Below are 14,298 nucleotides of genomic sequence, written 5' to 3'. Positions count from 1 at the left end.
TAGCTTAGCATTGTCTACATTGACCAGTAGCAGTTCTTCAGACAGAGAGTCTCTCCCAGCCATAGCTGGAAATGTCTGATATTGAACCTGGGACCTTCTGCATGGAAGACAAATGCTGTTGTTGTTGTTTAGTCATTTAGTCGTGTCCGACTCTTCGTGACCCCATGGACCAGAGCACGTCAGGCACTCCTGTCTTCTACTACCTCCTGCAGTTTGGTCAGACTCATGTTTGTAGCTTCAAGAACACTGTCCAACCATCTCATCCTCTGTCGTCCTCTTCTCCTTGTGCTCTCCATCTTTCCCAACATCAGGGTCTTTTCCAGGGAGTCTTCTCTTCTCATGAGGTGGCCAAAGTATTGGACAAATGCTCTACTACTGAGCTATGGCATGTCCTAGGTAAATTCAATGGGACTTACACTTTAGTAAGCAGGGTTTTTTCCCCCAGATTGCGGCCGGAATGACAGTTCTTTCTGTCCCTCAGTGGCCTTCCTAGTTCTGCACCACCTACTTCTGAACACGAATCTGATTTACGGCTCGCAGCTTCAGTCTGATCACAATTTAAAATATATATATTTCAGGCTGGAAAGGTTCCAGATGGTTAGCAAAATATTGGAATACTTCTCCTCACCACCCACCCACAAAGGAGAATTATCCATATGCCAGTAAAAGCTCATTTTCTTACCAGATTACTTTTCAGCCTGAGGTGTGAAAGGCTAACAGGATGATGCAATATGACATCTTGAAATAATTTTTTCTTTAACAGTTGATTCTTTTCTTTTGCTCTGCTCTAAAATGCAACTACATTTTTTTTAAAAGGCTACCTGGGATCTCCTCTTGTGCTTTACCACTAAACAACTAGAAAAAGTGATTCATTAAAACATAAAAACATGGCAGGGCCTCTTCTGTGGTGGTCACACTCTGTCTACCCCCAAGGTTATCTTCTTCTTTATTTGACCAGCAATTGAAAACATTCCATTTTTTAAAAAGGCATTTGATTCTTTTGCTGTTCAACATATTGATTAATAACAAGATCAAAGATTAAAACAAATATTAAAAGATGATCCAAAAAGAACTTCCTTAAGAGAATCAAGTCTTTTTATCTTAAGACAGTCTTTAAAAGAATCTTTCCCCCCCATTTTTTTTTTAATAATTCCAGTAGCACCTTAAAGACCAACTAAGTATAAGCCTTCTAGGTATGAGCTTTCATTTTCAGATACTCTGAAGCAAAGGTTGCTACAGTTAGCAATATTGGTCATCTATCCCTTTAAAAATCCCTTGCCCTTCCTTGTGGAACCAACTGCCAGCATTAACAGTCAACAACAGTTATAAGGTTGTAGCGACCTCTGCTTCAGAGTATCTGATGAAGTGTGTATACACATGAAAGCTCATACCTAGAAAGCTTATACTTTATATAAAAAAATGGGAAATATTCTTTTAAAGAATGTCTTAAGACAAAAAGACTTGATTCTCTTAAGGGAGTTCTTTTTGGATCATCTTTTAATATTTTTTTAAAAAAACTTTCATCTTGTTATTAATTATGACTATGACAGACCAACACGGCTACCTACCTGAATCTGCAACATATTGATTGTTAGTGCTGTTCTTTGTAATCTTGTATTCTGCTATGGTTTTTAATTAGGACATTTGTGTTTCAGTGGTTGGATCCCTGTGTATCAGGTGCATAAGCCATCTTTGCCTTTTGAGCATCGAAAGGAGAGAGGTTGGTAATTTTATAAATAACTAAATAAATCAATAGCTGTGAAATTATAACACCAAAAAGGGTGGGGGAGATTGAGGAAAAATGCACGGAGAAGTGAGTTTGTCTTCTTAGACAAAAAAAAAACACCCTTTACCTATTACAGTGGTACCTCAGGTTACATACGCTTCAGGTTACAGACTCCGCTAACCCAGAAATAGTTCTTCAGGTTAAGAACTTTGCTTCAGGATGAGAACAGAAATCGTGCTCTGGTGGCGTGGCAGCAGCAGGAGGCCCCATTAGCTAAAGTGGTGCTTCAGGTTAAGAACGGACCTCCAGAATGAATTAAGTACTTAATCCAAGGTACCACTGTATAGACATTCACAGTTCTTTTGACCACATATGCTAAGATTTCTCAGTAAAGGAATGGAACCATTTTCTCTTATTCAAGCCACTTTTTAAAATCCAGATGTTGAAAATGCTTTCCTGCCACATGTGCAAAAAAGAACCTGAGAGGCAAGGAGGTGGTGGGAAAATGAGACATGTCCTCCTGAAAATAATCAAACATGCATGACATTTTTGTTAATCCATATTACCAAAACGTGCATGCCTGTTTTGGTAATAGGAATTAAGGATGGAAACTGTGATTTGTTGGGCCATCATAGATGTGCATCACTTTGCTTTTTTACTTTTCCTTACTTTCACGGTTGTTTTCAAAAACAGTAAGCGATTGAAAATGCCAGAACAAATGAAAATGAAAGCGACAACTGCATTCTTATCCAACTTTGCAGTAGTTGCTGACAAGTGGGGAGAACACTTCTGCACCCATGACTTGCTTGAGGACTTCCTATAGGCGCTGCACTAAATCAAGCAGGTCTTTTCTTTAGATTCTTAAAATAGAATAGCCTAACAAATCAGAGAACTTGCTAGAGTTTAAGTGTTCTTTGGTGTTAAGGTAAGGTAAAGGTAAAGGACCAGTTAAGTCCAGTCAAAGGCGACTATGGGGTTGCAGCGCTCATCTCACTTTCAGGCCGAGGGAGCTGGTGTTTGTCCACAGACAGCTTTCTGGATCATGTGACCACCATGACTAAACTGCTTCTGGCACAACGGAAGCCAGAATGCATGGAAACGCCGTTTACCTTCCCACTGCAGTGGTACCTATTTATCTACTTGCACTGGCATGCTTTTGAACTGCTAGGTTGGCAGGAGCTGGGACAGAGCAACGGGAGCTCACCTCATCATGGGGATTCGAACTGCTGACCTTCTGATCAGCAAGCCCAAGAGGCTCAGTGGTTTAGACCACAGCACCACCCGCGTATTGGAGAGAGGCTATCATATACATTTGCCAATATAGGACACAATAAGAAAACAGAGTATTTTACTCTTTTGGTCTGTTCGCCTTCGGTCCATTTTTCACAGTCTTCCATTTCTGACATAGCTGGGGTTCATTTGAAGAGAAATACGACTTGAGGTGGAGGTTTGGATAATATCTCCTTAGGTTCTGGGGCTAAAATGAAATGATCAGCAATGTTGCAAGAGCCATGTAGTTATACAGAGAACTCTCTATAAAAAATACATCACCTGCAGAAACAAAGAAAATAATATATGAGAGTGCTGTGTTGATAAAAGAGGCTCGTTGCTGCAAACCCTGCCTTTTTGACATCTCGTCCCTTTATATTTATCGATTTCGTGCTGTCTTGCTGCCCAATTTCCCTGAGATTTCCATTTGTTAACAGCAGAAACTGTATCACTTCCCTCCGAGTTTCTGCAGTATTTTTCTTAGTTTCATTTGGTTAGGCCGGCGTGAGCAGATTATCATGTGGATTTGTCACAATTTATGGCTACAGGATTTTATGGGCTTTGTTCAACAGAGCCTATGGCAGGGACAGGTTGCAGAAGCAAATCTGTTTTCTTTGTCAAATGTTCCTCACCTGAAAGGCTTGGTCTGCTCAGGGTCCCCAGGGGGTTCATGCCTCTAGCTTTCCTTTCACTTAATCTGACACTGCATTGGTTCATTCAGTGATTGGCAGCTCTGTCACTTTGCCATACATATTTGATTTTCTTTCACAATTCCTTCTCATTATTTGAGGTTTTGTTTTGTTTTTGTTTTTAAAAATATTTAAATCAGACCTATATGACAAACATTTAGTACTGAAGGAATTTTGCACATCCCTTCCTGCTTTGATGCTGATAGAATAAGGAAACATGAGAAAAAAACAATTGCATGTATAAGTTATTGGATATCACGTTGTTGTTGTTTACAAACCTATGCCCACAGGTCTCAGGATGGTTCACAATATAAAATCACAAAAGAAAAACACAAAATACATAATAAAAACAAAACCAAGAATAACCCAATAATTTGCCCCTCCTCAACACATTTTAAACAGGCATTGGATGTCATTATTATTATTATTATTATTATTATTATTAAACCGCCCTATACCTGGGGGTCTCAGGTTGGTTCACAGAATAAAATCAAGATATAAAACCACAAAATACCCACTAAAAATAAAAACAGCAACCTACTATCCCCCCCACAAAAAACACACACATTTAAAAAGGGCATAGGATGTAAATCGGATCAACCAAAGGCCTGGTTAAAAAAGGAGCATTTTTGCCTGGTGCCTAAAGGTGTATAAACTTCCCTGGGGAAAGCATTCCACAGATGGGGAGCCACTGCAGAGAAGGCCCGTTCTCATGTTGCCACCCTCCAGACCTCTCGAGGAGGAGGCACACGAAGGAGAGCCTCAGAAGATGATCTCAGGGTCTGGGTAGGTTCATATGGAAAGAGACAGTGCTTGAGGCATCACGGTCCTGAGCCATTTAAGGCTCTATAGGTCAGGTATCCCAAACCTTCGGCCCTTCAGATGCTTTGGGCTACAATTCCCATCATCTCTGACCACTGGTCCTGTTAGCTAGGGATCATGGGAGTTGTAGTCCCAAAACATCTGGAGGGCAGAGTTTGCCTGTGTCTGCTATAGGTCAAAACCAGCACTTTGAATTGGGACCGGAAACTAATTGGTAGACCAGGATCTGGGTAACATGCTCAAACCGTCTTGCTCCGGTGATCAATCTGGGCGCTGAATTCTGCACCAGCTGAAGTTTCCAAACCGTCTTCAGAGGCAGCCCTAGCAATACCTCCTCACAGCATTGCACCCTGCCAACCACTGCTGCCCTCATTACTCTCCACTTCCTTCCTGTCCCTCTGCTAAAAGTCTGCTTTAGCCAGTGGGTGGGAGGGAGAAACCAGTAGTGATGTATGGAAGTGAGAGCTGGACCATAAAGAAGGCTGATCGCCGAAGAATTGATGCTTTTGAATTATGGTGCTGGAGGAGACTCTTGAGAGTCCCATGGACTGCAAGAAGATCAAACCTCTCCATACTGAAGGAAATCAACCCTGAGTGCTCACTGGAAGGACAGATTGTGAAGCTGAGGCTCCAGTACTTTGGCCACCTCATGAGAAGAGAAGACTCCCTGGAGAAGACCCTGATGTTGGGAAAGATGGAGGGCACAAGGAGAAGGGGACGGCAGAGGACGAGATGGTTGGATAGTGTTTTCGAGGTTACCAGCATGAGTTTGACCAAACTGCGGGAGGCAGTGGAGGACAGAGGTGCCTGGTGTTCTCTGGTCCATGGGGTCACGAAGAGTCGGACACGACTAAACGACTAAACAACAACAACAACAACGGGAGGGAGAAAAGGATGGCGTGACCATCAGCTAAAATGGAAGTGGTGTTATGGCTAGGGAGCATGAAGGTGTAGCAGTGAGGAGCTAAAACTGGGCCCTCAACAGCTGCCCATCCACACTGGTCAGCGCAACAAACACTGCTCAATTGCTTTCTTTTCATGTTAAAGATGAAAATATTCCTGTCTTCATTTCGGTGGAAAGAGACCAACAATCTCTCTCTCTCTCTCTCTCTCTCTCTCTCTCTCTCTCTCTCTCTCTATACAGGCACAGAATGGAAAAAAGAAAAAGAAGAATTTCCACATCTTAGAAACATGCATTGACTTCATCTCATCAGTGTAGACCCATCTCAGTTCCCAAAACATAAAACTAAGCGAGATTATTTAGTGTTCATTTTGTCCAATCCCTGAGCCTAAGCCAATGGCTAGTCGACGTTGACAGCCATTGTGAGTCGTTCAAGTGTGGTGATCTGGGTTCCTTCATTTTCCCTCCAGACACATGCTGCTAAATTAACTGCCACTTGCTATATCTGGAAGAGCAGACATTAGCCATTGCTGTGACCACTGAACTCTTTTCAGACCCCTGGGGAAAACCTTGCCCCTTTCTGCTTCCCTCCGCTGCCAGAGTATTTACAAGGAGGCAGAAGGAAATACAACAGGAGCCACGGTGACAAAAATAAGGCATTAAATATCCTTTTCCTGTTTGGGTAACGTTGACAAGCAAGATTCTGCAGATAACACAGTCCTGGCAAGCAGGAATGACGGGTACACAAGCTTCCTGAAAAGTAGCTGTAACCTTTAAGCACAATTTCCAGAGGGGTTGCTGCATTAAGTCTGCTGCAGCAAAAACAACAAAACATCACCTGGGACCTGAAGGCCTGGCACGTTTATTGTGGCATAAACTTTTGTAGACTTTAGTCCATGGAAGCTTATGCCATAATAAATTTGTTAGGCTTTTAAAGAGCCACAAAATGCTCATTTGTTGTTGTGGTGGTGGTGGTTGTTTTTAACACACAATTTCTTCTGGAGCTGTAATGAATTTATTCATACAGCTTTTTGCTTTTGCTGAAGGGAACTTCATGACGTCACATGAAGGGATGGTGAACATCATCAATACTTAATGTTACAAGTCTTCAAAATGCTTTCTGTGCTCTGTCTGCTTCAGGCTTCTCCAACCTAGTGCCCTCCAGATGTCTTGAATTACCTTAGGGATAAAGGAGAAAACTGATTCAGTTCGCATTTAAAGCTGATCCTATCAAATGCACACTTAATTTTAAACAGCATGAGATCCAAAACAAAACATGCACTTATCTGAATTTTGTAATGCAGCTCTCCAACCAAACAATGCATTTCTTAGGGGAAAGTGTGCGTTAAAATTAATATTTTTGTGAAAATAACATACATATGCTGTATTTTAACAATGATTGCATTGCGATTATCATTATTATTAGGATAATTTGCATGGAAATGCTGATGGATTTTCACGAGGACGTTTCCCCACAAGCTGATGTAGAAATATGGAATGGTAAGATTGGAAAAATCATAAATAAGAGAGTAACTGACATTGACATCCCCCCATCTCTATCTGGAGCTGAAGGAACCTGGAAATCCCATAATATCTGGAGGGCCCTGGGTACTTGTTGGTGGGTCGAGTGGCTGCAAAGTTAAGCATAGTCACTTGGAAGCAAGCCCCAGTTGAACTCTCAAGTAGAAACCTCTGAGCAAGCATATTTCAAGTTAGCTCTACAAGAGCCTAAATCTGGGCCTAACCAGATGAGATGTTGACTGCGTGGATGCATTTGCCTTAATGGGGCAAATGGTAGCATTGCTAGGTGTGAGATTTCAATCAGGAAAAGGGCACTGGAGGAGAGGATTATCGCCTCCCTATCTCTGAACACAGTTCTGGCCCCACATTCACAGCTGCTAGTTGTTAAGATATAAAGAGACAGGAGGCAATCCAGTTATGGATTTCTGTCATCTTGTCTAGTTTGGCCTCAGGCCAGCGTACTTTCTTGAAAGCGCTGTGAAACCCAGGCCCAAGTGGCTTGGCTGCAACCTTATATGCTGGCAATGGATCTTGCACCTATTCTAAACTTGGGTCTTCCTAATGAGCCCGGGTCATTAGTAGCCATTCCAGAGATCATGTGCTACTGAAATAGTGCATGTCTAAGAAGCATCTAGTTGTTAGATGCTCTAACCATGCATTAAGCACATTTTGAAAACGAGCGTTTTACTGTCTGCATTCCAAAAGCATTTTATAGTATTCTGCTTTCCTAATGTTACCTTACCTGATTATTTCTGCATTTTATGTGATTTTTCACATATAGCAACTTTTGGAAAACCAGCAGAAGTTTAGCCCTCATTTCCATGTTATTTGCTTCCAGAAAAAATAGGCTTGCAACCCTGCTAACCCTGTAATTTGCAGGAGTTTTGCATTGCAATTTCAACATTAGGAACTTTGGGGCAGTACTCCAGCATGCGATTCTTTCCTGCCATTTAAAATTTAGCAGGACATAGTGGTATAGCAATCAGAAAGCTACAATTCCATAACTCAAAAGATAATGTGGTGTAAAAGGAATGTTAGAATCTGGGATAGAAGTGCTAGTGATATAATCAGGGAAACTAACACAATAATCCCCATGTGGGGATGCAGCCACAGCAAAAGAACACAAGAGGGGATTAAGAATAAATATATTCAGTAATAGGGATGGGATTCGGCTGAGTTTTACTCAGAGCAAACTTGTTGATATTAATGAACATAACTTATGTCTGAGTGCAACATAGGCCCTGTCAGCACTATTCAGTGAAAACAGGATCATACCACTGTAACCAGTTGTAAAGGTAAAGGTAAAGGGACCCCTGACCATTAGGTCCAGTCGTGACCGACTCTGGGGTTGCAGCGCTCATCTCGCTTTATTGGCCGAGGGAGCCGACGTTTGTCCGCAGACAGCTTCTGGGTCATGTGGCCAGCATAACTAAGCCGCTTCTGGTGAACCAGAGCAGCGCACAGAAACGCCGTTTACCTTCCCGCTGGAGTGGTACCTATTTATCTACTTGCACTTTGACATGCTTTCGAACTGCTAGGTTGGCAGGAGCAGGGACAGAGCAACGGGAGCTCACCCCGTCTTGAGGATTCGAACTGCTGACCTTCTGATCGGGAAGTCCTAGGCTCTGTGGTTTAACCCACAGTGCCACCCGCATCCCGTAACCAGTTGTAGCTTCCCCTAAAGACGTTTGGGAAGTGAAGTTGGTTAAGGGCACTGAGAGTTATTAGGCAACCCCTAAGTTATTATTCCAGAGTGGTTTATCAACCAATCCCTCTTCCTGGAGAACTCTGGGAATTGTAGCTCTGAGAGGAGTCTTCTAACGACATTCAGCACCCTCAACAAATTACTCTTCTTGGGATTCTTTGGGGGAAGTCATGAAGGTTTAAAGTGTTATTATACTGCTTTAAATGTATAATGCTGTTGTGTCTTCAGTTCAATACAACCCAAACTGAATTTCAGCTGAAAACACAATCCAGCCAAACCGAAACTTTACAGTGGGGGAGTTAAACTTTTGCTCAACTCCTTGCCATTGAAGCAAACTGGATATTTCTGAGTTATTCAGACATGCTTTAGTTTTAATAGCAAACATTTACCCCCTTGGCCAAAGGGGAGTGTGCCTTTGCCACAGGACTCTCATACTGTACCAGCTAATATTGCAAGCTGGTGAGCTACAGCTTGCTAGAGCATTAGCCTCAACCAACCCTAGGGCATTTACCATCTGTTCCCTGGAGGAGATGACAGTTTTATAATCTGCATTACCGGAAATTGAAAATGATATTAGAATACAAAATGATATATCTAGGCTACTCAAAAGTGCCTTTTTGGGGGGTGGAGGGGAGGGACAATTAAACCTTTGTTTCCATAAGCATAGATCTATGCATCCAATAAAGAGCAGAAATCATGAGGCATTTTGTTTACTGACACATCTGAGCTTTCAAGATAAAGTGTTTCCAGCAATAAATCTCAAATCTGTGTCCATCCTTTTTTGCTCATAGCATTTCTGCCAAAGCGCGCAAAAGCAGGTCAGAGGAGACTCTAGTCTAGTTGATGGAAACCAAAATGCAACTCTACACTTAAGCCTCTGTCCATAAGCAAGTCACTGGTGGCTGCATATATATAATCAACTCTCCAGAGTCACATGAGAGCTTCCCCCTTCACCCCTGCAGTGACACTAGCTCCAATTCTGTTTTAGCTCAATAACGGGAATAAAGATGGACATTGCTTTGGGAGTGAGTGGGGGGGGGGATAGTCGTGCTCTTTCTCTGTGTGTGTACAGCTTTAAGACTGTTGACTCTATAAAAAGGATGGGGAACCCAATGGCCTTCTGGAAGTAGTTGGACTCCAACTCCCATCAGCCCCATTCTGCAAGGCCAGTGGTCAGGGATGATGGGACTTGTATCCTGACAACATCTAGAAGGCCACAGATTCTCCACTTGTCTCCTGTAAAAGAAAGAAGACAGAAGATGTGCATATTAACAGGGAGGGATGGAGCACTCTGCAAGGGGGGGGGGAAAGGATTTTATATATAATCCATTTTATATACAACCTTACCCATCCCTGACCTTTTGTGTGTAACATTATAAAGTGGGGAAATAATCAAAGGCTGGGACTAATCAGAGTTGTAGTCCATAGCATCTGCAAGGCCCTGGATTCCCTATTCCTGCTTCAAGCTCTAAAGAACACCAGGAGGACCAAAGGTTCCCCTTCCCTGTGTTGGAATATCAACAATTTCACATCTGAGTCCTTTAAGAGCTCTTAAAGACATGCTACCCAGAGTCAGCAACTTTTTAATTTTAAATAGCCGGCAGCTTATCTTAGGGAGGAATCCTCGAAGCTCCAAGTGAGAAGAGATATTCTGGCCTTGTTCCTGGTCCCACAGGAGGGCCACCAAACTAGATGGCTTTAAAAGAGGTTTAAACAAATTCATGGAGGAGAGGGCTCTGCTCAGTCTCCACAGCAACGCTTCTGAATACCAGTTGCTGGAAAACACAGGAGGAGAGAGGGCTCTTGTGCGCGAATCCTTCTTGTGGGTTTTCCACAGAAATCAGGTTGGCCACTGTGAGAACAGGATGCTAGACTAGAAAGGCCATTGGCCTGATCCTGCAGGCTCTTCTTATGTTCTTAATGCTGTTTTGCCTTAAAGGTAAAGGGGGACCCCTGACCATTAGGTCCTGGCGCGGACAACTCTGGGGTTGCGGCGCTCATCTCGCTTTATTGGCTGAGGGAGCCGGCGTACAGCTTCCGGGTCATGTGACCAGCATGACTAAGCCGCTTCTGGCGAACCAAAGCACACGGAAACGCCGTTTACCTTCCCGCCGGAGCGGTACCTATTTATCTACTTGCACTTTAATGTGCTTTCAAACTGCTAGGTTGGCAGAAGCACTGAACCATGTGAGCTCACCCTGTCAGGGGGATTCGAACCACCCACCTTCTGATCGGCAAGTCCTAGGTTCTGTGGTTTAACCCACAACGCCACCCGTGTCCCTTGTTTTGCCCTAGGAATGTGATAAACATCACATTTCAGCACTCAGATTTTGTTCATATCAAAACATGGATTTTGAGATGGTGGATATTCACTCGCAGGTCTGAAACTTAAGTATTTGTATGTGGTTTGGTTTGGTTTTCCTCAAATTCTGATATTTGGGGACTTAGAATTGTTCAAAGGGTGTTCCTTTCAGCTGCATGCTGTGTTGAGGAGGTTTCAAGCTTTCCGAGAGAAGGGTATGATTTAAGTCGATGATGACAGTTATTTAGATTTACAGTGTCTGAAAGCTGATAAAGAGAACAGGAAAATAAACAGATTGCCAGTGGTATTAACTAGACATGCCAAAGGTTATAGGCACGTATTAGATGACATTGAGGAGTGGAATAATAAAATTTCCCCCACCTGGAGAACAAAACTTCAATAACTCATAGTCAATAATATCCAATGAGACTGTGCAAGACCTAATAACTTATGAATCTCACCCTTAGCAGCTGTGATAAATTCGTTACTTCATTCCCCAATGCCACATACTCCATAGGCGGCTAAACACTTCAGCACTTCAGACCACATCCTTTCTGATTTCAGGATTTTCCCAACAGAGGAGGCATTAAAAAACACGAAGCCTTGGATAAAAGGGAGAATTCTGGGACCCATAGAGCTTTTCTATTTTTTAAATCTAGCTGCCTGTGGTTGAAAACCTGCAAGACAATGTAGCCTTTTATATCATGCTGTTTCTGGAATCCTCGTTGAGTGGCTTTAGACAGGCTCCTACAGTTTGGAAAGACCCCTGCCTCCATCGCAGTGCGTGCCTCTTCCTCCCTTAAGCATGCTCTCCGGACAAGCAAAAGCTCTTTTAAAAAACATCTCTCTCCCCCAAATGGACCTTGCTGGTAATTATGCTGTGCGGCCCTGCTTCCTCCACCCTTCTGTTTAAAGTGCTTCATTAAAGTTCTGTACATGTTTTGTAAATCTAGTGTACCTCCAAAGCTGACTCGCAGCCAAAAACACCCACAAAACATCCTCTCTATATACAAAGCGAGACCAACCTGGAATAATTTGTTGCTTGTTATTTCTGAGACATGTTTACATCTTCCTCGGTTTTTTTTCATTGCCTGTTTTGGAAGATGCCTTTAGAAGATCCCTCACATATTTATGCCTGCAGAAAATAAAATAAAACCTGTTTAATATAATTGTGACCTGTTTGGGCTTAAAGTAAACATTAGTGTTTGATGAAAAGCTCAGGCCTTCTCTCCCCTGGTAGCTGTTTGCAAAGGTCTGCTCTGGAGCAGCCTTCAAATGTAGAAAGTGGTGTTATTTCAACAAAGCCAGAACCCTCCTCCACCTCCTCCTCCTCTTTTTTTTTTGCTTGTAAATATTAGTACATCTTGCAAGCGGGGCTAAGGGCTGCCAGGCATCCTGTCATTTAAACAGAGTTAGGACTGATTGACGCCAAGTTTCTGTCAAAGATCTAAAAGGCAGTGCATTAACTCAGGAGCATGGCGTAGACATGCCTCCCTTTTTTAAAAAAATCAAAAAATCAGATCTACTCCCCCCACTTTTTTTATAAAAAAAGTCAACAAATTCCAGGGGAGCTGGTTTCTGTCACAGTCCAAAATAATTAGCAATGAAAGAAACATTTTATTTAATGTTTTAAGAAGTCAGGATTTGGTAACAGGGTAAAAAAACCCAGATCTCCTGTTGACATCATGTAAAACAGGGAGGTGACAGAACATGGAGAGATGGGTGGCCGAAAAAAGCCACAGAAAAATACACACGTCCAAACTTCTGAACTGAGGACAACCGTGATAGTTCAGAAAGGGCACAGTCATTGGCCGTGAGGATTAGGTGTGCTTATACTGTTACATCCAAGCTCCACGGTCTCTGCGCAAAAGACTTCATGCTATTTTGTTTATTTACATGTATTTATTTGCACATATTTTCCTAAAGATGATCAGCGCAGTTTTCATGTCTCTCCACAAGACTTTTTTGCTGGGTCTTGTCCAGAACATTCTATTTGTTCATGCATATTGATGGGGGTATTGATTTGTTTTACCTTGTGGGCTTATAGCCGAATAAAGTATCTATCCATATTGATGGGGGCAGTGTGGATGTAGTAGTAGTAGTAGTAGCAGTTAATTGCCCAACCTTCACCAGTAGGTCTCCGGGTGTATTAACACAGTTTAAAATTCTGAATTAAAAACAGTGAAAACATATAACACGGACAATAATAGTGCAGGTCCTGAAAACACACATCTCAGATGCTAAGGGACAGGGTAAAGAGCTGCTTCTCCAATGGTTGTATAGTGAAAAAGCCAGGCACACTTCTGTGGGGAGAGAAATCCACCACTTAGGGGCTGCCACAGAGAATGCCCTGTCTGAGGCCTCTGCCACCACCCTAAACTTCTGAGGGAAGTGGAAGAGGGCCCTTGGGAATTATACATCACCAACCAAAGTGGAACAACTCAAGTCACCACTAGGGCTGGATCTACACCGATCTTATAGAATGTTATATTTAATAACATTTTAAATGCAATTTCCCATTGCCAGCGGCTCATGGTGTCACATTTCAATTACACATTGTTAATGTTATAAGCGCCGGGTGTAGGAATGTTGAAGGATTCTGGTTCACTCTGCACTGGGGAGAGAACATACCAGTTTCAGCCCCTTCAGACCTATGTGCAGATTGGAACATAGAAATGGGGATTGTAATCTACTAATCAATAGATGCATGGGTCCCACAAGTCCACTCACCTTCAAAGGTGGGTGGTGTTGCAGCCAGGCCACAGTCAGGCCAGTTGCTGGCTGGCCAGAAGGGGGCTGTCTGCCAGTGATTTGGCCAATGTCAGCAGCTAATGTGTGAGTGTTCCCCAGGGAGCAGGCCCATGAGTGCTGCTTGGGCCTGCTCCCGGGGGAATAAATTGCAGCCCACCTCGCCTCTCCTCAGCCACCTTTTCATTCATACATCCGCACATTCCATTTTCTCAGTGTTTCCCTTTTTTTCTGCATTATGTTTGAGCTTTCACACAACTTCTGAAAAACTAAGGGAAGGAAGCACATGCTTAGCCTTCATTTCCGTGTTATTTGATTTCAGAAAAAAAATCCATTTGTAGCCTGCTTGACCTGGAAAATCACATAGGATAAAAGTCACAAAGTCTGGGACACTGGGGCAGAATACCAGTAGACAGGTCCTTCCTGCTGTTTTTATGGGGGATGGACAGAAGCATGCATGTGCAGAAAGGGTTGCAGGAGTGGTGATGTTGTCCAATGATGTTTGCTATTGTGTAACACCATGCACACTGGCGTGAATGAAATTTTGTGCAACGTGCCTGTCTGCTGGCCAGAAAGCCACAGCTCCGTAATATAACAGGTACTGCAGTATGAAAG

General features: G+C 42.8%; 1 long non-coding RNA gene across 2 annotated transcripts; it reads left to right on the top strand.

Annotated features, from left to right (window-relative positions):
• The first annotated feature begins 1,502 nt into the window (after positions 1–1,502).
• Positions 1,503–12,065, top strand: LOC310828510. Of its 2 annotated transcripts, XR_014556985.1 has the most exons (3): positions 1,503–1,720; positions 6,834–6,907; positions 11,500–12,065. It is a non-coding gene; the product is annotated as an uncharacterized lncRNA (long non-coding RNA). The 2 variants fall into 2 exon arrangements; XR_014556986.1 differs by lacking the exons at positions 6,834–6,907; positions 11,500–12,065 and adding an exon at positions 5,651–5,765.
• Positions 12,066–14,298: the final 2,233 nt, after the last annotated feature.

This window comes from Podarcis gaigeae (genome assembly GCF_964106915.1).
Source record: "Podarcis gaigeae genome assembly, chromosome: 12".
In the NCBI taxonomy this organism is placed as follows: Eukaryota; Metazoa; Chordata; class Lepidosauria; order Squamata; family Lacertidae; genus Podarcis; species Podarcis gaigeae.
The sequence above is the reverse complement of the archived record's forward strand: the minus strand, read 5'-3'. Positions and strand labels throughout refer to the sequence as shown.